This window comes from Poromitra crassiceps (assembly GCF_964638095.1).
Source record: "Poromitra crassiceps genome assembly, chromosome: 9".
In the NCBI taxonomy this organism is placed as follows: Eukaryota; Metazoa; Chordata; class Actinopteri; order Beryciformes; family Melamphaidae; genus Poromitra; species Poromitra crassiceps.
In genome coordinates, this window is record NC_139630.1 from 3,479,180 (window position 1) to 3,501,529 (window position 22,350).

The window sequence follows — 22,350 nt, forward strand, 5'->3', positions numbered from 1 at the left end:
ATATGCTAAAAATAGAAATGTGGCAGAAACGCTCAATTCTGCTGTTGCTAATAGTAACGATCATATCTATGTCAGATCCTAAACTGCATATTCTGGATAATCCGTCGGGGGAGGTGAAAATTCCGTTTGGGTCGTACTTTACTCTGGGATGTAGTTTTAAAGCCGAGCGTAAAGTTAGGGTGAATTGGTGTTTTAACAGAGTGGGAACTCCAGGATACTGCCAACACAGACTTTCCACTGAAGTGTATAACAACTCTGTGAAGCAGAGTCAAGGGGAGGCGGGTGTAATTACTTCTAATTACACGTTATCAAATGTTAGATACGGGCACAGCGGACAGTATTTTTGCCATGTCATAATAGAGATTCCCCTTTTAAAAGAAGCGATTAGCAACGGAACGAGGGTAGTGGTTATTGAACCGGTCCTTACAACAGATGTTCTGCTCCAGTCCGGGAGATTTTTGGTGGCGATGGGGGTGATAAACCCTATCCTAATTGCCTTAGTAGTAACGATCTGGGTCATACTGAAAAGATGGTTTAAGCGTAGACATATCGAACAGTCAATATACGCGATTATGCGCCCTGTGCGGATGGCGAGTAACTATGCAAACAGACAGGTCGTGTGATGCTAAAGCAGTTAGCCATTTAGCATGAACTATGCAACAAGTTAAATAATAACGAACTAAATTATATTTTAAGTCCGTCGGGTAAAGTAGCGAAAAGCGCTAATCGAGAAACGGTGTTAGATTCTCCGGCTGACATACCCCGGATGTTGATTATATAAGCGGGGTCAAGATTGGCGAGGAGTCGCGTGCGTGCATCTATGATGTGAGCAAAGAAGGCAACTAGAGAGTAGCGGGTGTGGAGTTCCTGATGGCGGAAGTGCCTACAGAATGACGTGGTGTAGTTTTGCTGGTGGAGGCAGAGAACAGGCACGGTTGTACAGGCACAGGAGAGAGGCAGCAGCATGTTTGAGAATAAGGAAACGGGGTGTTTGAGAGAGCGAAGGAATGGAGGGGTTGCAGCGTGTGAATAATCATGTGTGATTGTTATTGTGTTGTAATGATTGATTGGTTGAGGAGTGAATGGAGTGGGAATTGATCAGTGCTGATTAATGCGGGCTGATCGGTCATTGTTGAATGGAGGAGGAATGGGGTTGAGTATTGATAGTGGGTTGATTAGTTTAGATCGACAAGGGGGAACGCGGCTTTCAGTGATCGAAGTTCCCGCCCCATGTGAGAGCATCAGCTGCTAACTGATCAGGCACGGTCGCCCCTGTGCCTCCGGCATTTGTGGTCCTCATTGGGGACTATGCTGCTAAAACTGGAGGCACGGTTTACTTTGTTGGCTGAATGGAGTTGAGTGTTGTATCATTTGGTGAATTGTGGAGTGCATGGGTAAAAAGAGGAACGCACAGTGCTTCGTGGATCCCCTGTGTCCGTTTCCTGTGTGGCTCGGTTAGATCTCGGCAAAAACACACTGTCACATATAATAAGTTATGGAAAATAAAATAGATTGAACCGGGAAATTAATTACAACGGTGGGGAACACTGAATACTGCACATTATATAGTAATACTCACTGAATAGAAAGTTTGCAGAAACTCATAGAAGAACAACAGACATACGATGAGTTTGCTTAGTTGACAAATTTGCATAAATGGAGGCTTTGTTGATTAACTTGAGAATTCCCTCCGTTATCTCTATAAAGGAACTAACACAAACCCAGGTAAAATACACCAACATTTTTCCGTTTGAAATGAGCTACACATAGCGAAATTTACACTAGGAGACGGGAAGAGGGTTCAAAATTTTGTCTATGAATTAAGACAATGACTTTTTAGGACAAGACTGTCCTTGGGTGCATTTGAAGTATGTAAACAATGTTAACTGTTACTGTTCCATCTAGAGGTCTTGCCAGCCTCCACACACTAGTGAACTGGGAGGTCTAGCCAGCCTCCATGAAGTCTTGATCACAGACATGTCACAAAACCACAAAGTCAGTACATTGAAAACGCTGTAAGCTTGAAATGCACCCCAGGGAGCCATCTAGTCTAAGGAGAAAGTCATTATAACCAAATGTAAAGGATTGGGGAGGGGGTCACATTTCAAACATCATCTGCAGAAGAGACTTATTGTCGTAATTAAAATAGTTTGTCTGAAGACAGGCACACTGTGAGATAATGCTGGGTGGAGATGTCATACAGGAAACTTTCACCAAAGCACTACACTTAAGCTAGTTCAGTAAATGACTAGAGAAAAAAATAATAAGTGTCATGTCATGGAAGTGAGATTATATTTGTTATAGGTTTGTGTTGATTCTTTTTGAGATCACAAATTCCGATCTTTTGACTACAATTTTAAGGTGCGGCTTTTATTTTTACATAATGGGGATCTAAGTACATTTTCATGCATTCGTTGTATAAATTGGGACAAGAGGGCAGAGTTTGGGAACTGGGGTATGGGAAGAAATAGTATGACAAATTAGGAAAAGTTAGCTGATGATGGGTCAAGTGTGTTGATGTTGAGATTTGACTGTGTCTGTTTTTGTACACAGGAAGTGGAGACGTCGGGGAACCAGGAGACTGGAAAATTACCTAAGACTGTTAGTTTGGTGGACCACAGACGCGCCGAAAAGATGGAGTCATTACCTCCTTTCCCAATTCACAATGGTCCAGACAGCACTGTCCACTATCTTTCAGACGGCTCGAGCGTTGAAGCGGTCGATTTTAATAGACCCTCGAGGGTTACTGTTGAGGTGGCGCTGATCCGACTGCCCCCCGGTATCGTCGTAAGCTGGAACGTGGAGGAAGCGAACAGTTTAGAGCCCCCGATGGAAGATTACACTATTTACATGACTTGGGAAACGGGAAAAGGAAACGGTATCTTCCGTAATTGGAAGTCTAGGGGAGTGGTAAAGTGTTTGCAGCTTCCGATGGCTGTGGTGGCTGCCCGTTGCAGGCCAGGGTTTACGGCCGGTTTCACTGTAGTGGGTAGAGACGCTTTTGGTAGATATGGTTCTTTTAGTAAGGTGGCATGGGCTTTGATGCCTGAGTAGGAGTTTGGAGATATGTCAATCATCTATGTGTAACCAGGGCACTAAGGCCCGGACAAAGAGTAGTATGCAGACAACGCCACTCTGGGAATTTCACCCAGAGAATATCACATCAATGAGTCAAGAGAATACCCAACATCAGGTTTCATAAAAGGAATGGAGCAGAGACGTGCATTTCCAGGTTCAACAAAATATGTTTTTATTTATTTTGTTGTTCAGATGACCTGCCAATTAAATGTTTCAAATCAGCTGCAGATTTGTTCAGGCAACATGCCAAGTAAATGTTTCATAAGCAGCTGCAAGAGAAGAGTAGAATTAAAACAATTTCTTTATTATAAATCAGATTAAAAATGATCAAAATAGACTAAAATTACCAGTACAGCAGGGGGTGCCAATGGAGTCCACAGGTGGAAGGGGGGGTGAGTGAGGGGGAAGAGGGTCAGGGGATTGCACCACCACCAATAAACCAATAAGGCACACTCACTGCAAAGCAAAACACAGGTTAGAACGCAAAACAAAGCACCACAAATTATAACATGCACTAAGGGGACCCAGGATAAGCCCACACCCAGTGACCAACCACCTGCAGAACCATGGCGCCCTCCATGCTGTAACTGGCAAGATGAAATCTCTAAAATAATGATCAATTGGGTTAAACAAAATAAACAATCAAAATCAAATAAACAAACAACTGAAAAGAACAAAAACTACAGGACAAAAACAGCAATTGCAGAGCCTCTCCTCCACCAAGTGCAGCAGTCTAAGCCATGTGGAAGGCCACCCAATCGTCAGGCCCCTTATTCCATGGCCTACGAGCTACGGAAACCAAACCACATTCATGGTGCTGCACGAGGTGCATGGAGACTGGCTCATGTCCGGCTCATGTCACAGTAGCTCCTAACAAGACAGACATAGTTAGTCATTACTACTAATAATAAATTAAAACCAAGGACATTACAGGCAGTCGCCGTACCTTCATTCCCTACAGTAGCACGCACCAGTCGGTGCCGCACGTCTCCCTGCGCTGCCACTGTGTGAAGAAAGATCCGCCCGCCACACGCCTGCAAAATGTCAAACATTAACACCAGCCCACACATCCCAAAAGAAATACATTCTTAAAAGCACATACCATATGATCTGGTTCTCCCTCCCTCAGCAACATCAAGCAAGCCTGCCATGGTCAAGCCATGTCTCCCTTTTAAATGGGCTGGTTGATTAGTGTTAAGGTGGCTCACCTGTGTGGCTCACCTAACGAGGGATCATTAGGGGTGTGGCAGAACTGCAGGGGAAGCCTAAGCCTACCCCACTACAATCTACCCCCCCAACTTCTATCGGTGTCCCACCGATAAAACAAAAACAGGGACATAAGGAAATCAATTCCAGGTCCTAAACAGCAAAAATATCCTATTACCAGACCCAGGGAACCAAGAGGTTGCAGCAAGCTCCTGAGCAGGTTTTCCTTCAGTCCAAAGATGTATCACTAGGTCCCACTCTTGATCCTCCAGACCCATGGCAGAAGTCCAGAGCGCGATGCAGAATCTTCCCCAGAAGAGGTCGCTCTTCTGAGTGGAATCCCAGGCCAACTGCTGTTTTTTGTCCTTCATTCACTACAGTAGCACGCACCAGTCGGTGCCGCACGTCTCCCTGCGCTGCCACTGTGTGAAGAAAGATCCGCCCGCCACACCCAGGGAACCAAGAGGTTGCAGCAAGCTCCTGAGCAGGTTTTCCTTCAGTCCAAAGATGTATCACTAGGTCCCACTCTTGATCCTCCAGACCCATGGCAGAAGTCCAGAGCGCGATGCAGAATCTTCCCCAGAAGAGGTCGCTCTTCTGAGTGGAATCCCAGGCCAACTGCTGTTTTTGTCCTTTTCAAAACACAGTATAACAACAAAAATACATATGGTAGAAAAAAAACAAAGTAAACCAACTGACCGAAAAATACCAGAATGACACGTCTCTGCTTTACAAATCCTGCCGACAACGCCAGATTGTAACCAGGGCACTAAGGCCCGGACAAAGAGTAGTATGCAGACAACGCCACTCTGGGAATTTCACCCAGAGAATATCACATCAATGAGTCAAGAGAATACCCAACATAAAATTACCAGTACAGCAGGGGGTGCCAATGGAGTCCACAGGTGGGAGGGGGGGTGAGTGAGGGGGAAGAGGGTCAGGGGATTGCACCACCACCAATAAACCAATAAGGCACACTCACTGCAAAGCAAAACACAGGTTAGAACGCAAAACAAAGCACCACAAATTATAACATGCACTAAGGGGACCCAGGATAAGCCCACACCCAGTGACCAACCACCTGCAGAACCATGGCGCCCTCCATGCTGTAACTGGCAAGATGAAATCTCTAAAATAATGATCAATTGGGTTAAACAAAATAAACAATCAAAATCAAATAAACAAACAACTGAAAAGAACAAAAACTACAGGACAAAAACAGCAATTGCAGAGCCTCTCCTCCACCAAGTGCAGCAGTCTAAGCCATGTGGAAGGCCACCCAATCGTCAGGCCCCTTATTCCATGGCCTACGAGCTACGGAAACCAAACCACATTCATGGTGCTGCACGAGGTGCATGGAGACTGGCTCATGTCCGGCTCATGTCACAGTAGCTCCTAACAAGACAGACATAGTTAGTCATTACTACTAATAATAAATTAAAACCAAGGACATTACAGGCAGTCGCCGTACCTTCATTCCCTACAGTAGCACGCACCAGTCGGTGCCGCACGTCTCCCTGCGCTGCCACTGTGTGAAGAAAGATCCGCCCGCCACACGCCTGCAAAATGTCAAACATTAACACCAGCCCACACATCCCAAAAGAAATACATTCTTAAAAGCACATACCATATGATCTGGTTCTCCCTCCCTCAGCAACATCAAGCAAGCCTGCCATGGTCAAGCCATGTCTCCCTTTTAAATGGGCTGGTTGATTAGTGTTAAGGTGGCTCACCTGTGTGGCTCACCTAACGAGGGATCATTAGGGGTGTGGCAGAACTGCAGGGGAAGCCTAAGCCTACCCCACTACATATGCACAAAGAGGGCGGTGCCTCGAGCCGGCCAGGATAGTCAGTATAACAGTTGCGATAATAAGTGAAGGGTACGTTTAAAAATGATTCAAATTGCACTGCTAATGGAGTACAGGATGTTACAGAATGAAAGGAAAGATCAGTTTTGCTGCGGATTTGAGTAAGTAGTTATACATCTTTATTGAAGATGTATAAAGAGGGGTTGATGGAATTTCTCACGTTCCTTTCCTCATTCAGGTATCCGGCTTCGAATGGGACACAGATGCCAATCTCAGGCAGAGATAATGTTATTTTGAATGTTTTTAAGCTTAGTTATGCTCATGTGAAAGATTATGGATGTCGAAAGTCAAGTATGTAGTATGTTCCTCAGTTTTCTGATATTTAATCATGTAATATGTATTTTCATCTTGAAATACATTATGCTAATTCAATTATATATTTTATTATGTTTTAAATATGTTATTTTTGAAATACACATTTTTGATGCTCTATTGTTTCATGTGACCTCTGCTCCACTGTCATCGGGCGGTGTTTTGCTGCAAAAATCTCTTGCAGGGTCTCCTGCAAGCGTATGGAGCAACTCACCGGGGCCAAAAGTTCATTCAGGCGTATATCAGTCGCTATCGAAACTAACAGACGTCTGTATGTATTTGATGTGGTTTTGACCGCATGGAAAGAGCGCATCGTGTAGATTATCCAGCAAACGAAGATGTCTCTAAAAGCCCGTAGAAGAGAGGGGGGGGAGTTTCCACATCCTGCCCACAATAAAACCTGCAGCTACTTGTGTCTAGAGGGTCACCGAAAGACCACTTTTAACAGTTCATTAACTCTCACCTAATTAAGTTAAAATTGATATGATAAAATAATAGAAAACATGTGTGTATTAATCTTTTCTTCCATAGGTGAATTGATTTAACAAATAACATATTGTAACGTATCGTGATACGCCAAGGAACGGAGAGTTGTAGTTGGTACAGGTTAAGATGCTTATATTCAGCAGTTGCAGAAGGGAAATCAGAGTGAGGAAGCCTTTAGGGCAGTCCACCAGCAGCTCAAAGCAAAACGCTGGACCAATTGTTGAGAGACAGATGCTGTTGCTAAATCATGGAAGAAATGGAGTCAGACTGGAATGGGAAGAAGAAGGAGATGAACCGGTGTGAGGTAAAGACAGAATAGTGTAGAGAGGGACAGAAACGCCGTGAAGGTGGATCTGGCGGAAGTGGGGATAACCTTGTGACATGGGGTTACAAGCTTCCTAGATTTGTGCTCCTCACAAAAGATGTAAAAACAGGTGTACCGGCTGGGACCTGAGGTTATGAAAATAATATAGGCAGCTGAGGGAGGCCAGCTGGCCTTAGAGCGTGGAAAATATATTGTTTCTTTATCATTTTATACTTTTATAATCTTAAAACAATAGCTTGCTAAAACAAAATTAAAGGGACTCTTGTAGGACTCTTGAAAAAGTCAATCTATGCAATATTGAATTTTATAGTTTATAATAGAGTTTTGTTGTTTTTAGGATACATTGAATGTACCACAGACCCACAGGATGCATCAACAAGGTTTCTCCTGAAATAAAAACAGGTCTCCGGGAGTTTTATCCGAGTTGATGTGCTCTTGGGCGAAGTGAACAGTCTAAGATGTATGATGTGGTTGTATGTTTCTATTTTCTTATATTGTTTATGTTATTAACATTGTGTATGTTTTTATATTTTTAATATTTTTATTAAAATATTTGTTTCACTCAGAATTTAAATGAAGACACAACTATTACAGAGCGGTAGGAATAGAAGGATCTCTGAAAGGTCATAACGATGGCCTGGATGGTGGAATAAATCTCATAGATTCACTGAGGCAGTGTTTACATAGTCCTTGGAAATATGGAGCTTGAAGACAAGAGGTCATGAATCCTGGAACAGATTTATTTGAGTTGTGTATTTTAATACTATGATTATTGGATTTTATTTTATCTTTATTTTTATAATATCTTTTTAATATGTTTAAAAATGCTGCTATAAAATTGAAGGGTTAGGACAAAATACAGGTAAATGATTATTGATTTAGATTGGATAAATTCAACTATTTAGTTACATAAGTAAATTATGTAAACAGGGGGTCTGTTGGAATTGATCCAAGTTTCCTTAAGGTCAAAGATCATCCTCATAAAAGTAGACAGATCCCCTGTCCCCATTTGACATTTCTGCTGAGGTCGACACACAAAAGTGTCGACAGTTCAGTTATCTAAAGTAAGATGGACGTTTATTTCTATGCCTAGTGTGGTTAAGAGGTGTTGCGTCGTCTCCCGTCTCAGTAAAGGCGTTGTGGTTAAGGTGCCGTCTTTTAGTCCCCATGAAGACATAAAGAACAGAGGTTAACCCGAGGTTGCAAGCTAAACACTCTCCAAAACACACCTGCAAAACAGAGTTTTGCAGACGGGCCTTTACAAGAAGCATGCATGGTTTAACCACAGGGCTTCTTTCCACTATTTTAGTTATACGCCTGTGACGTATGAGATGTTGAATGTGTGTGTGTGCATGTGTGTGCGCAGGATGTTCTGAGTGTGTGTGTGAATGTGTGTGCGCAGGATGTTCTGTGTGCATGTGGATGTATGTGCACGTACACAGTTTGAGCCACCTGTAAGCACACCCCCCAGGACGGTTGACGGGTGAAGATAAGCAGCCAATGAGAATAGCGAAATTGGCAATCTGCATAACCACACATGGAGACTCCCCTATTAAGATCCAGCCTCTATTTTGATTGTATATAACCCAATGCTTGATGAAATAAACTTTGCTTCTTCATCGGAGGAGACCTGAATTCAGTCCAAGGCTTGGTGTCGTCTGTTCTCTTTCACTTTTTACTCTCCACCAGAATTAACGAACACGGGAAATTGAGTCATCTTGATTGCAAATCCTTTTTCCATCTATTTGATTGGTCAACTTTGCTAATTTCCAATAATTACCACTATCAACTTCCAGTCGCCTATAACCGGGAAATCGAGTGAGTTTCCCCCGTTGCATAACGGCTATTTCAGCAGCTGTGCTGTAGTCTATCAGTCATTCTGATTACTTGTTACTAGTGTACGCTATTTTATGGAGGTTCCTCTCGTGGCTCACGCTGATCGAGTGATTGATGCTTGGTGCGCACCAGGTAAACTCTAACTGACAGTAGCCTAAAAGAGGCTTGCCACACAGTAATAATTAATTTATTCCTTATTGGTATCAAAATAAATCTCCTGAAAGCTTCAACAGAATGTGAATTATAAGTGAAATCACCATGCATTATGGCACGTGGAAAAAGGAGAAATGTCCAATTATAGGCTATTGGAACATTTTCTTCACTTTTAACATAAATATGCTTATAACCAATTGCTTTAATATATACTTGTACTTGTAATCACTTCACTATAATTTATATATGCTAATTGGATTCCTAGATCACCAAAACATGGGGTTAGGCACCAAAATGACTTGTCTAGGATGAATAATGAAGGAGTAATGGTCTTTTAAGGAACTGGCAGCGGCCATCTTGAAGATTAGACCTTTCTAGTGGTCAGATTTTGGTAGACTTTTGATATGTTACACCTGATACTACAATAAACCATTGAGAAACCTTTTGTTACAATTTTTTTTAGGGTCAAACCATATTTGCAGCTGACTAAATGTCAGACAGAAACAGATGCGTCTGGGCTGTTTGCATAGGACCGTGCGGTGCTGTCCGCGGTGCTGAAATGGAGTGGAGGAGAGATAGACAGACATCACTTTGGAACGAAATTTTCAGTGACGGGACAGAGAGCGAGCGAGCTGCACTGCACACATGAGCAGAAAGACGGACATGAAATGTACAATTTCTGCAGTTTCTCCCACAGCTGGTCCAATGCATAAAGTAGCGTTCAGTGCTTGGAGAGATTAATAGCAAGCTCGAGACGATTAGTTGATGCCCTCCCCCCCCCCCACAAATACAGAGTGCCCCAGTAGGCTATTAGGCGTTTCAAAACTTCTACCCCGGCGCTCCTATCTGGAAAGAGACGTGAAGGCCGCAGAATTTGTGGACCCAATAAAGCTTTTCCCTCATACATCATACCACATGATAAATGCACAAACGAAACCAGGCATGTTAAAGGTGTGAGTCAGCTACTTACATGTAATGAACACAAGCAAATATTCAACAGTGCATGGCGATGCGCATTTTCCATCGAAGCCATATGGAAACACGTGCAGCGCAGCATGGCGTCGAAGGTCGAACGAATCCATAAACCCAAAACGTGGGCATGACAAACAAACAAGAAACACCTACTATTACAATCTACTTAGTGTAGTGTAAGTTTTCAAGGACGCACACTTGAAAAAGGAAAAAAAACTGATTTGAGCTAATATAAGTAGCCTATGATGTACAATTCAAAGGTAAGCTACTGTGCAGTATCTAACATCCAATCCACGTGTAATCTTGGCAACTGAATTGGTCAGGGTGGCGCAGAGGGGTGGAGTACAAATGTTGCATTTCTATAGGTCAATAGAATGATTGACCAGCCAATAAACACAGGAGTTGACTAAATTGCAATTAACACAAGGCCTACAGCCAATCACAGAATCAGATTATGTTCTGTGCAATACTGTGTGGATATTCCCAGTGCCCAACGTGGACTTAGAACTGCTGGATCAGAAGAGAGGGTGGATTTAAAGCAGGGGTTTTCAAAGTCTGAGACTGTGGGTCCTGGATGCCTATGGGATCATGATTATCTTATTAGATCCCATAGACACTCAACAATTGAGCCCAGATAGCCTGCTATTGCAGTTTGAAACCTCCAGACTAAACAACATACATTTGTGTACATTTGTCTGGCTGAAGGCATTTGTATGAGCTATCCAATGTCATATTTTTTCACTTCCATTCAATAAGCCTACCCTGACACTGCACTTTGAAAACCTCTGATTTAAAGGAATGATAATATTGTATTTTTGGTTAATGATGATCTGAAGAGGAATTTTTAGACCCTAATTATGCCAATATTTACCAATGGATCTACAGATCCAGGGAGTATGTAGGAACATGAGTGTTCATACCCGTTTGAGTTATGCAAAAGAGTTAATGACAGATCAGGGACACTGGAATTCATTCAGAGTTGGGGACATCTGTGTCCACTGTGCCATACAATCAAACACACACACACACACACACACACACCGCACCACGACCCCAACCTGACCACACACACGTCACCCCATCCTTCCGAGCAGGATGACAGCTATCTAAATGCACTCATAAAAACATTTATAAAACGACTTAGTCAGCTTTGGCCTGGAATTAAGACTAAATGATGGGTGGAACTGAACCTGATGTTTTAAGTAAGTTTTGTGTGTTATTAACCCAAACAGAAACATATACCCAACAGAAACAGTACACATTTGGGAGATTTTATTGAAAATTATTCCATGCGTGAGAGTAAGACTTGACTTATACTGGCTGCAAAGCCATTACCAGAATATATACATATGTATGTAGGCTATGTACTGTATGTATGTACGTATGTATATATAAATATATATATATATATATATACACACATGTATATGGCTTGTGTGAACGGTCTCACCTGTTAACAAGCTAAACTAAATTAAACTGTGTGGCTTTGGCGTTGCTTTGGCATCCTGTGTGAAGGGTTAGGGTTAGTTGAAATAAGACCTCTGGGCCAGGCAGAACCATCATGAGGGCCGCTTCGGGTTGTATAAGGCCCAGTTTGTAGTTCATATACTGTAGCACAGGGCTATTCAACTAAATTGTTCAGGGGGCCACATTGTCAGAAACTTAAGGGACCGGGGGCCGGACCGTTCCCCGAGCCATTATATGTACACTTGACACGCGCCACCACATTTTCGCAGCCGCGCTGGAACTATTATTAAGTAGGGGGTGCTGTAAGGAATGGAAGAAAATGGGATGTTTTTTGAGACTTTTATCCATATTTAGAAGAATATTTGATTTTAAATTAACATTAGGATTATTCAGTATCTTCTCCTTTTCTCACTCACTTTCATGTAACCACCTGCTCTCCCTTTAGTCGTTTTACACTACAACAGACAGCAACACACACATAAGTGTAATTTAATTGGTGTTAGCTAGTGCTGAAACAAGAATCAATCATTTACTGTAGTTGATCAACAGGAAATCTACACTATGATGACAGGAGTGTCTCGACTTGAAACTTTGGGAGTGTGCCAAGGGGGACCTGGCGGAGTGTAGTGCCCTATTTTCATGCAATTCAGCATAGCGCCACCTACTGGCAAAAAAAAACATTTTATCTCAAGAACCGTTCCCCCGATCAACTTCAAATTTGGGGAGTGCACTGATGGGATCTCGACAGTGCAGTGCCGCATTTCATGCAATTCGGCTCAGCGCCACCTACTGCAAACACAAAAAGTGGTTTATCTTGAGAACCGTTCGTCCGACCGACTTCAAACTCGAGGAGTACGCTTTGGGCAGTGTTTCTCAAACTTTTCCAGACCAAGGACCACTTAACCAATCAAAGTAAAATCAGGGACCACCTAACTCCCAAAACATCCCCAAAAACAATAGGCCTACTACTTCAACTGTAAATGACAAATTACAGGCTAATTAAATGACAAATAGCATTAAGGCTGTACAATTAATCACATTTCTGGCTTGGATTCGGTTCCCAGTGTCCGCTCCTCTCGGTGGGCATGGGGAGAGGGGTACTGATGCCCAGTGTCCGCTCCTCTTGATGGGCAGGGGGAGAGTGTCCACTCCTCTTGATGGGCAGGGTGAGAGGGGCACTGATGCCCAGTGTCCGCTCCTCTCGGAGGGCAGGGGGAGAGGGCCACCTGCAGCAAACATATGGACGCAGATATTTTATTATATTCATAAAAGGCCTCCAAAGAAAGAACTAAAATTACAACAATAACTGGAATTGTTTAGTACGGTAGATCGTTACCTTTCAAACATCTCCAAATATGTCAGTCAGCGTGGCAATCGTCTGACTGTACATATTCAACACATTGGAAAAAGAGCCTTGTGGATCTGGCAATCTCTGCAATTCCACTTCATTCAAAGGCCGTTGGAGTTGAACCTCTGGCACTGGCACTCCTTCAGGGTGGTGACCAGGTGTACTTTCCCAGTCAATGCCGTACTCCATGTCAACCTAATGGGACATTTACCATTAAAATTAGATGAGCATATTGTTTTTAAATATTATATATTATCAATTTATTTTTAAAGGGGGACTAACCCCCCAGATATGTGACAAAACGGCATGCTGCTTAATTAGAAACAAGGGTAGGTCGAAACCTAGCATATGGCCAGCGCAGAAAAGCGTTGACAAGCCTGTTGGTTGTAGCAGGCAGCGACATTGTTAAAGTGTAGGGCTGTCGGTGGCTAAAGTAATGGAAAATCAGTATGTAAGTATGTAGTTGCATTTAATAAAACATTTTATTATAATACATTTCTGTGTGTGTGTGTGTGTGTGTGTGTGTGGGCTTTCAAAAAATCACAAAATTAGTTTTGAGCAGCACAGTCCACACATGCTGTGTGCTGTTGTTTCCACTAAGTGTATAGTCATGTTTGTATCCTGTGTAGCCTATAGGGATGTTCATCAATTATCGAAAATCGATAATTGATCGTTAAGGATTGGAATCGATCCTGTGGCATTTGGATCGATTTTTTAATTATTAAAAAAAAAGAAAAAAAAGAAAATTGGACTAAGTTTGGGTGGAATTCGTTCCTCCTCGCCCCACTCCATTGCACAGCCGACTAACGTGAGGTGGAGCTTCATATAGTCTCTAGTTTTCTGGCTGGGCACGGGCCTTTGTGCCAACAAAACTGTTTTAAACATGGGAAATTCACACCGGCATGCGCCGGGGACAGCAGTGTTGGAGGAGACACATTGAAATAAAGAGTTAATTGAGGAGAACACGTTGTCTTTCGTATTTTCTGCCATAGGCATTCATTTTGTAAAAAAAAAAAAAAAAAAAAAAAATTCTAAGTATTAACACATTGAGTGCCAAGGACGTCTGTGGACGTCCTAAAAAAAAGTAACGAGGAGTGCCAAGGACGTCTGTGGACGTCCTAAAATCATAATTCATATTATTCCATAATTCTGCTGTTTAAGGTCGTACCTAGCCAGTGAGCATGAATCCCTTCAAGGGATCACACGGCGCCACCTTAAACATCGTCACAGGAGCTGCTCCACCCACCTCAGATCCTTTACTTTGTACAGGAGACAGCGGAGAAAGCCGTGATGAAAGTGGAAACCGATGCATGCTTTCTGCCAGAGCCGTATATATTGCTCTGTCTACAGCGAGAGTGGGCTCGGCTGCATCCGCGCTCACAACTGAGCTCTTATGCTTCTATCTATCTCCACACGATTTCCTAGAAAGCCAGCATCCGAAGCCGAACGGGCCAAGCCTTTTCGTTCAGTCGCGTTTGCCAGCGCGCATCATTTCCTTGATGGGCGCTGGGATCTGTCCGGGGCAAAAACGGAGTCGAGAAAGCAAACTCTGTGCGTGTGGGAGGAGCCCGCAGCTCAGAGGTGGAGAGGGGGGGGGGGGGGGGGGGGGGAGAGGGGTGTGTGGCTGCACAGAAACCACACCACACGCCACCACATCAGAAAACACCAGCCAGAGTCAGTGAATGTGCTCGAAATTAGAGTGCAAAAGGTATTCATAAAAGGGGCTATATCTTGGAAAGTAAAAAAAAACGACAGAAAACCCTTGAAAGTGCACTTTTTTGAGAGGCTGTAATTTCATAATGGAACTGTCTAGAAACAAAATTTCTTCTTTGGAAGAAGCAGGAGTGTTCAATGTTTCATTAAAGTCCAGCCCCGTTAATATAGCCATAATAGAAAAAATTCTATAGCTGTTTTCAACTGAATGGAAGTGAATCTGGCACAGGCTCCAGACAATTTTACTGAAGCGCTGTGGCACTCAATGTGTTAATATGATCGATAATCAATAATTGATCGTTAATTTTCACCGATTATCGATTTTGGAAAATTTTCTAAATGAACATCCCTAGTAGCCTACATAGTTATGTAGGTCTACACCCTTTTTCTGTCGGTCGGTCTTTGTGACCATGTCCTTGTGTGTTTAAGGCTGAGGGTGCTCAGAGCATAAAGAATTTCATTGTATTTATACACTGTATTTATACATATGACAAATAAACTTGAACTTGAACTTGGAACTGTGGTTTGGTGAAGCTTGGACAAAATTAATAGTAAAAGGTGACTCTGTGAACCTACCTACCTAGTTCGGCAGCGGCAGGTCTTATGGTTTCTGAGTGGGACCAAATGGTCTCCCAAATGGGCTTGTAAATTGGGTGGACAAACCCTGTTATAGGGCCTGTGCCACTGCGTGCGCTGGCCAAAAAGAAGGAAAGAGGCAGAAGAGCCTCTCCTCTTGTCTGACTATACTCTTTGGCTGTGCTCAGACCGGAATTATAAACCGGAAACAGCGCCATGACACTTTTCCTCCGCATAGAGGAAAAACGTTATATCAGAGTATATCAGAGGGTATCAGAGGTACGTTATAAATAGAGTGACGTTATAAACAACTAACCAACGCTGGTGGTCTGTATGGAAACAGTGTTGCTCGAAATGGTTAAAAGTTATATCAATTTGGTAATTCTGTGGCGTTTTACTGCCATGACACATAACTAACTTGCTGCTGAACATGATACACTTTGTACAATTGTAACAGTTTGGTCTTAAATGTAGAGATTTTGACCAGAATCCTTCACACACCACCCCAAAAGCCATATTGGTTAAAAGCTGAAAAAAAGTGTTTTGGGGGTTAGTCCTGCTTGAACTTCCCACCCAATTCACCCATTTTGTTTCTAAAAGGCAGGAAGTAACACAGGTGCAAGCAAAACATTAACGAGGGCCCCGGCACTGGATCCCCTAAATGGATTGGAAGTTGGAAAACCTCATTAACACAAACTCCTGGGAACCACTGATATATGGATTTTGTGTCTTGTCACAAACCTTGACCTCGAACCTTGAGATTGGTTTCTAGTACAAACCTGGGGGGGGTCTTGACCCTCACGCTGGTTTTGAGACCATAGGTGGATTGGTGACCGATTCCCCTCGGTACGCAGGCGATGGTGGTTCCAGCCCCCCTTGAACAACTGCAGATGCCTATTGATTTGCAGAAGAAATACCCAGTGCAGTGCATACAGTTGGATCTCATTGTCTGGGTTGAGTAGGCCCTCTGTCTCCAGATTGTAGAAAGTTGTGTAGAACAGATCCAACACTCCTCCAAAGACATCTATCCATAATCTCTCTATCCTTGATAGAGAGAAAAGAAACATTAACAAGAAAGGTGGTCAGCAAATCAACGGATGCGGTTCAGCATTGATGTGTTGACCCAGGGTTCATTTAAAGACATAAAAATACTTTTGAGTGCTGCCTTTTTGCTTCCCCCCCAATGTCAGTATAACACAAAATTGTGTACACTGACAACTCTTTTGATGCAACTATTCTAAAATTATTCAGCAACCACAGCAATGAACTTGGTGACCAAAGTAATAACCAGAACTACAGTTATAATGCTATCTGTTTTGCACATAAAACATGTGCTGAAAGTAAAAAATAAAAATAAACCTAGAATGGCCGCACTGCGGAGATATGCCTCTGCCAACAAGTGAGCAGTCGACATGCATGTCTGTCCAGACTTTGATGTTTGAGCCAAATGAGAAGAAATTTTGTCAAGGTGTTACGCTGCACCCGAAACAAACTTGGGAATGGCGTTCGTGAGGTCACGGTGACCTTGAACTTTGACCTATGACCACCCAAATGTAATCAGTTCATCCTTGAGACCACATTTCCGGCAAATTTCATGAAATTGCATCAATGCGTTTGTCAGATATCGCGTTAACAAACATCGGATGAATGTACGGACGGACGGACAACCCAAATCCATAATGCCCCCGGCCTGGCTATTGCCGGTGGAGGCATAAAAAAAGGATGAAAAATAGCTTTTGTCAAGCTACTGTTATCTTTTGTTGGCCAAAACCAAGGTCAAGTAGAAAGAGCATGAGAAAAACATGCAACAAATTTACAAAAGGCCAATACCTCTGGTTGTGTGTGCTTCTTCCAGTGAGATGAGAATTCCTATTTGGGCCTCTGGTGGACACCATGAAGTCTGCCACTTGGACATTCTCCCCTCCTTTATCAGAACGCACACGTGATGGCACTCCATAGGCATTGACTGCCTCAAGGAAGCTGCTGAGAACTGTTGAGGCACGGTTGTTGGTAGCAGCATTCAGGTAAACAATAAGACGGCTAAAGCCGTCAATGCCCCCATGAACCACAATTCGCCATCTGTAATTGAATAAATTGCAAAGTGGTGTTACTGCAATAACAATGCCACAATCCAAGATCATCCACAGTGAGAAAGTATAGCAGCATCTGAAATTATGTCAGGCGAAAGCACACAGGAGCCACCTCCCAGCGGGTTGCGGTGATGTCTCACCAACCCGTGAGGACCCCCATCCCCCCTTCCTCTCTCTTCCTCTCTCTCTCTCTCTCTCTCTCTCTCTCTCTCTCTCTCACACGGTGCAGCCAAGGGCAGGTCATGGTATGGGGCATGCACAGTGTCACTTCGTGAGATACCTATGGTTTCCTAGCTGGAACACTCCACCGATTCCCAACCAGCTTTTTATAATTAGAAAATCAGTAGTATATGCGAAAACTGTAAACAATTTTGCAGGTATTCATTTAGTTTGACAGTAAATTTGAGTAAAGTTGTGGATCATTGATGTCATTCATGCACAAATTACATCACTGAAATAACTTAAATTCCAATCTAATAAAAACCCTCTTGTCGCTATGAAGGGACATGGACAAATTTAACACCTGTAGATGAAATTCTAGACTTTGTAAACAAAATTCACTACTTTTAAGTCGAGCTGAACCCAAAAATGACTTTTCTTTTCTTTTAGTTCAAATACCTGGGTATGCAGTGCACCTATTTAATAATGTATCCAAAGAAAATGACAAAAATCTTATTTCTTTAGTTTTTCACACTTTTTCACATCAAAGGTTCATTTTTCAAGATTTCATTGATAACAGTAATCTACAGTTTGCTGACGTCACCTAGTACTATCAAATTTCTACCCCATTTCAACCAATCATATTACGACATGGCAGCTGTCAATCAAACCTTCATTTCAGGATAATTTTCTCTTCCAAAAGAAAGAGAAAATGGCGCCTAGTACCTGTCATCTGGCAGAATTCCTATCCCATAAACTAACTACTACCTTGGCCAATTGTATGAAACATGAACAAAAAACAAAAACGGTAATGTCCAAGTATGCAAAGAAATGTAACTGGCTCGTTAAAAACGCGCATTCCAGGAATATCGTATTTACAGCAATAGCGATAAAGGCGCGCGCTTGAGATCCTGCGGTTGTCAGGGTCTTCCCTCAGAGATTCCAGGCGGGCGGGCGGGCGGGCAGCACCCATGCATCGGATTGTCCGCTCGCTCCGCACGAAGCAGCTGGCTGCCTGGTACTCCGCGGATCCCACTCCCGTAGCACGACAACACGCTGAATCACACTCGATTTGGGGGTGCAACACGCCGTGATTGGCCAATGGCAAAGCCAGTCCCCAGAATTGTCAAATCAAATCATCAAGACCCGGCATTGTGCGGCTTGTGGTCCGCCTCTCAACCCTGTCATCTCAGACAAGATTTGTTTGAGTCTCCGACGCTCGTGCTATTGCATTCGCCTCCGGTTCACTTCAACTTTAAGGCCTTATTTTGAGAATATTAAATTTAATGCTTTTTTAATACCCCGCGGGTACCCTGGTTCTGATGTTGATGTGGTGATGTGATAAATGATCGGGAGCAAGGAGATTCGCTATTAACAATCATCGGGAGTCTGCAGAGGGTGCTTTATTTTGAAAGTTGAATGGATGCCCTATGCCGTTCCTGTGTCTGACTTCCTTCCAGGTCGAACTGCTCTGTGCAGCTTGACATGACTCAATTTGGCGTCTGTCAAAAGTGTAGTCGTAGACTGAATTTCAATCATGGAAGACCAAATAAGGCATTAATAGAGCACCCCATGCTGTCATACCCCTCAGCCCAAATGACGTCACTAAATGACGTCACCATCTCCGACGTCACCTTCTCCATGACGTCACCTTTGCAGTGTGACGTCAGTTGCCCAAATGACATCAGTTATGACATCATAAATGCCCTTCTCCCAAATGACATCAGTTATGACATCATAAATGACATCAGTTATGACATCATAAATGCCCTTCTCCTGGTACTATATAAAGCCCCCATCACCACAGCTTAAATCACACTTGTGCAGTCATCACTCACCTTGTGTCAGCATCACGCATTCATCCAGCATCTCCAGAGCAAAAAGCTTCATTCAGTCCATCATCATGTCTGAGTCTGAAGACGAGCAGCAAAGGGTCAACTCCGCCGTGGACGCCTTCCTGTCTTGAGTGGCTGCGATCAGATCTGGCGGCTGTGTCGCAGACTGAATGGCGCCACTCCCAGTAGAATCCACGCGTTAAAGACACACCTTCAAGCGAGTTGTAATGGAAATGCAAATCCCAGCCATGCTGGGCAGCCGCGCAGACTTAGTCAAAGAGAGTAGAGCCAAGCCAGCACATGTGTATGTAAAAGACAAGATAATCTGTAATGCGTCTGGTGACGTATCATGTTATAACTGTAACTCCTATATCTTCTGCTGTATCATATCAGTGGAAAAGTAATTCCACATATAAGACAAATATTCATTATTTAAGTCTGACCTTATAAGTTTATGGTTGCCATCTATATGCCACAAGCTGTTAGGAGCTGGAACAGAATATCTTCTGCGTCTGACTGTCTGGAGTTGGAGAGTGCGCAGAACAACTCCCTCTGGGTCAACGCGGCGCTGAGCTTGTTGCACTCGTCTTCCTTTAAAAACAGAGATTACAGAGTTAAAACCATGATACACACAAATATCACAATCACTTGTAATGGACAGGTTACAATTATAAACACTGTAAATTTGTCAACATTGCACAAACTGAAATGCTAGACAATTAGGACTTCACAAAGGGAAAGATGTAACCCATATTTAAAGTAGGGCTTTAAACATACAGCCAAGGCCATCCTTTTTTTGCCTTCGCGTTTTTTGCCTTTGCGATTGATGAATAGCAACAGCAGTGATGACAAACATTGATGTGGAAGATGAACAGTCAATAGTAATGTGGACATGATGCTCAAGCAGCTAAATTACATGTAAATGAGTCAGTGACAACCCCATCGATATCACGTAAGGCCTACAGTGTTAATCAATGCAGTTATCAACACAGTAGGTCACTTACTTTGGATCCGTATGCCTCGGGCATTCAGATGGCCCAACATCATCTTGACCCCTGTATTAGGATGATGACTCAGGATCTCCTGCACCACTGCATCCAACTCGTCATCGTCGATGTTGCTGAACAAATCGGATACCCTAAAGAACAAGATTTCAGCCATTTGGTCAGTTGGAAAAATGGCTTTGGATCTATTTGACGTTAACATTTTATCATTCAGATACATTTGATCATTCAGCAACAAGTTCAGTCTCAACCAATTTTGTAACCTAAAATCGTTAAACATCTCACTACTACTGTAGACAGTTTTCACAGAATGGTGTAGGGAAACCTATCTTATTTCCTGTCAGCATATTGTTTTAGCAAACACTGCAACAGGAACTAAGCTAGGGCCAAGGCAATTTAATGTTTATGTCGTCAAGTTAAAGTTTGGATTAACGCCAGTAGCCCTCGATCATTCTAATGTTAACTTACTTAATAGGTAGGCTCATAGACTCGCCCAATATTTAAGCCCCTTTCAGACATAGTCCCCAGTAAATTACTGGGATAAACTTTCAGGGACTACTAGACCACTAGTAGTGATCTTCACTATTCACACATCCACTACATGCAGGAACATTTCCATCTTGCGCCCTTTGACACACTAGCTAGGCTCGCCTGCTGCGTGGACTCGTCTGCCCTGCAGCTGGCCGAGCTGACCCTGCAGCTCGCATATGTGCACTTGATTCCTAGGCTTGCCCGCTGCGCCTGCCCTGCAGCTCGCCAAGCTGGCCCTGCAGCTCGCATACGCAGCTCGGCTGCTGTGTGGCCTCACCTGCTCTATTGGCGCGCGTGCGGGGGGTGTGTGTGTGTGTGTGTGTGTTGCTCACAAAATGTTATTGCCCTTAAGTTTACATGCGCGCGGGTGTATGTGTGTGCCCCTTAAGTTTGCATCTATCAGGCTTATGACATCACTGATGACATCTTCAGTGTCTTATGACATCATCTGTGATGTCACTATGCACATTGCTAAAGTGACATCAATGATGACATCACACACTTATGACATAATCTGCGATTTATGACATCACTGATGACATCATCAGTGGGACAAAATTTGAAACAGAGAGAGAACAGAGAATGCCCATATGATCCCTTTTATAACATAAGGAAGGCTGACATGGGATGGGGAGGTGCTCTGAGGTGGGCAGCTGTGGAGAGGTGTCAGGATGTCCCATTGTTCTTCAAATCCACTCATTCAAGTTGCAGAGTGGTGTGTGTGTGTGTGTGTGTGTACACACTTCTCACTACTCTGTTAATGGCCCTCAGCAAAAGTATATTATATTTTATTGCAAATGTACTTGATTAAGAGTAGAACGTATTCATTAAAAAAAAATACTCTTAGAAGTACAATTGGGTTAAATGTACTTGGATACTTCCCACCTCTGATCCCACTCCCCCACTTTATCTGGATCAGTGAGCTCTAGCATTAGAGAACATCATTGTTGGTCAATGATCATATTGGGCTGTCAACTAGCGTAACAGTTTAATGTTAACGTTCGGATTGGAGTGGGTATCTTTGTGCTGGTGCTTTCAGACCAAAAAGTTTCTCGGGACTTCCTGAGAGGAACTGCCCGCTGGCGCTGGGGAGGTTCCCCGAGAACTAGCGTTACATACATTCAAGGGCTAGCACTGCCATAGGAACGCTGACGTGAGCCATGGTGGTTAGCTAACCGCTACTACTGTTACCTGACAATGAAATACACACTCACCTTATGCCATGCTCTGCCATCCGACGGTGAATAGTTCTTTCACCAACCCCAAAAAGCCTTGCAATGTCACCGACAGACAAACCCGCAAGCAAATAACTTTCCAGGGCCTCCACAGGCAGCATATGAGGAGGGCGCCCAACTCTCCCAGCTTCAGTGGACACTATGGACATGTTTAGG

The 22,350-nt window shown here is 43.3% G+C and overlaps 1 protein-coding gene across 1 annotated transcript in view; it reads left to right on the forward strand.

Annotated features, from left to right (window-relative positions):
- Positions 1-22,350, forward strand: part of LOC310781877 (fish-egg lectin-like) — an 880,613-nt gene that overhangs the window by 191,429 nt on the left and 666,834 nt on the right. The gene's annotated exons all lie outside the window — the stretch shown is intronic.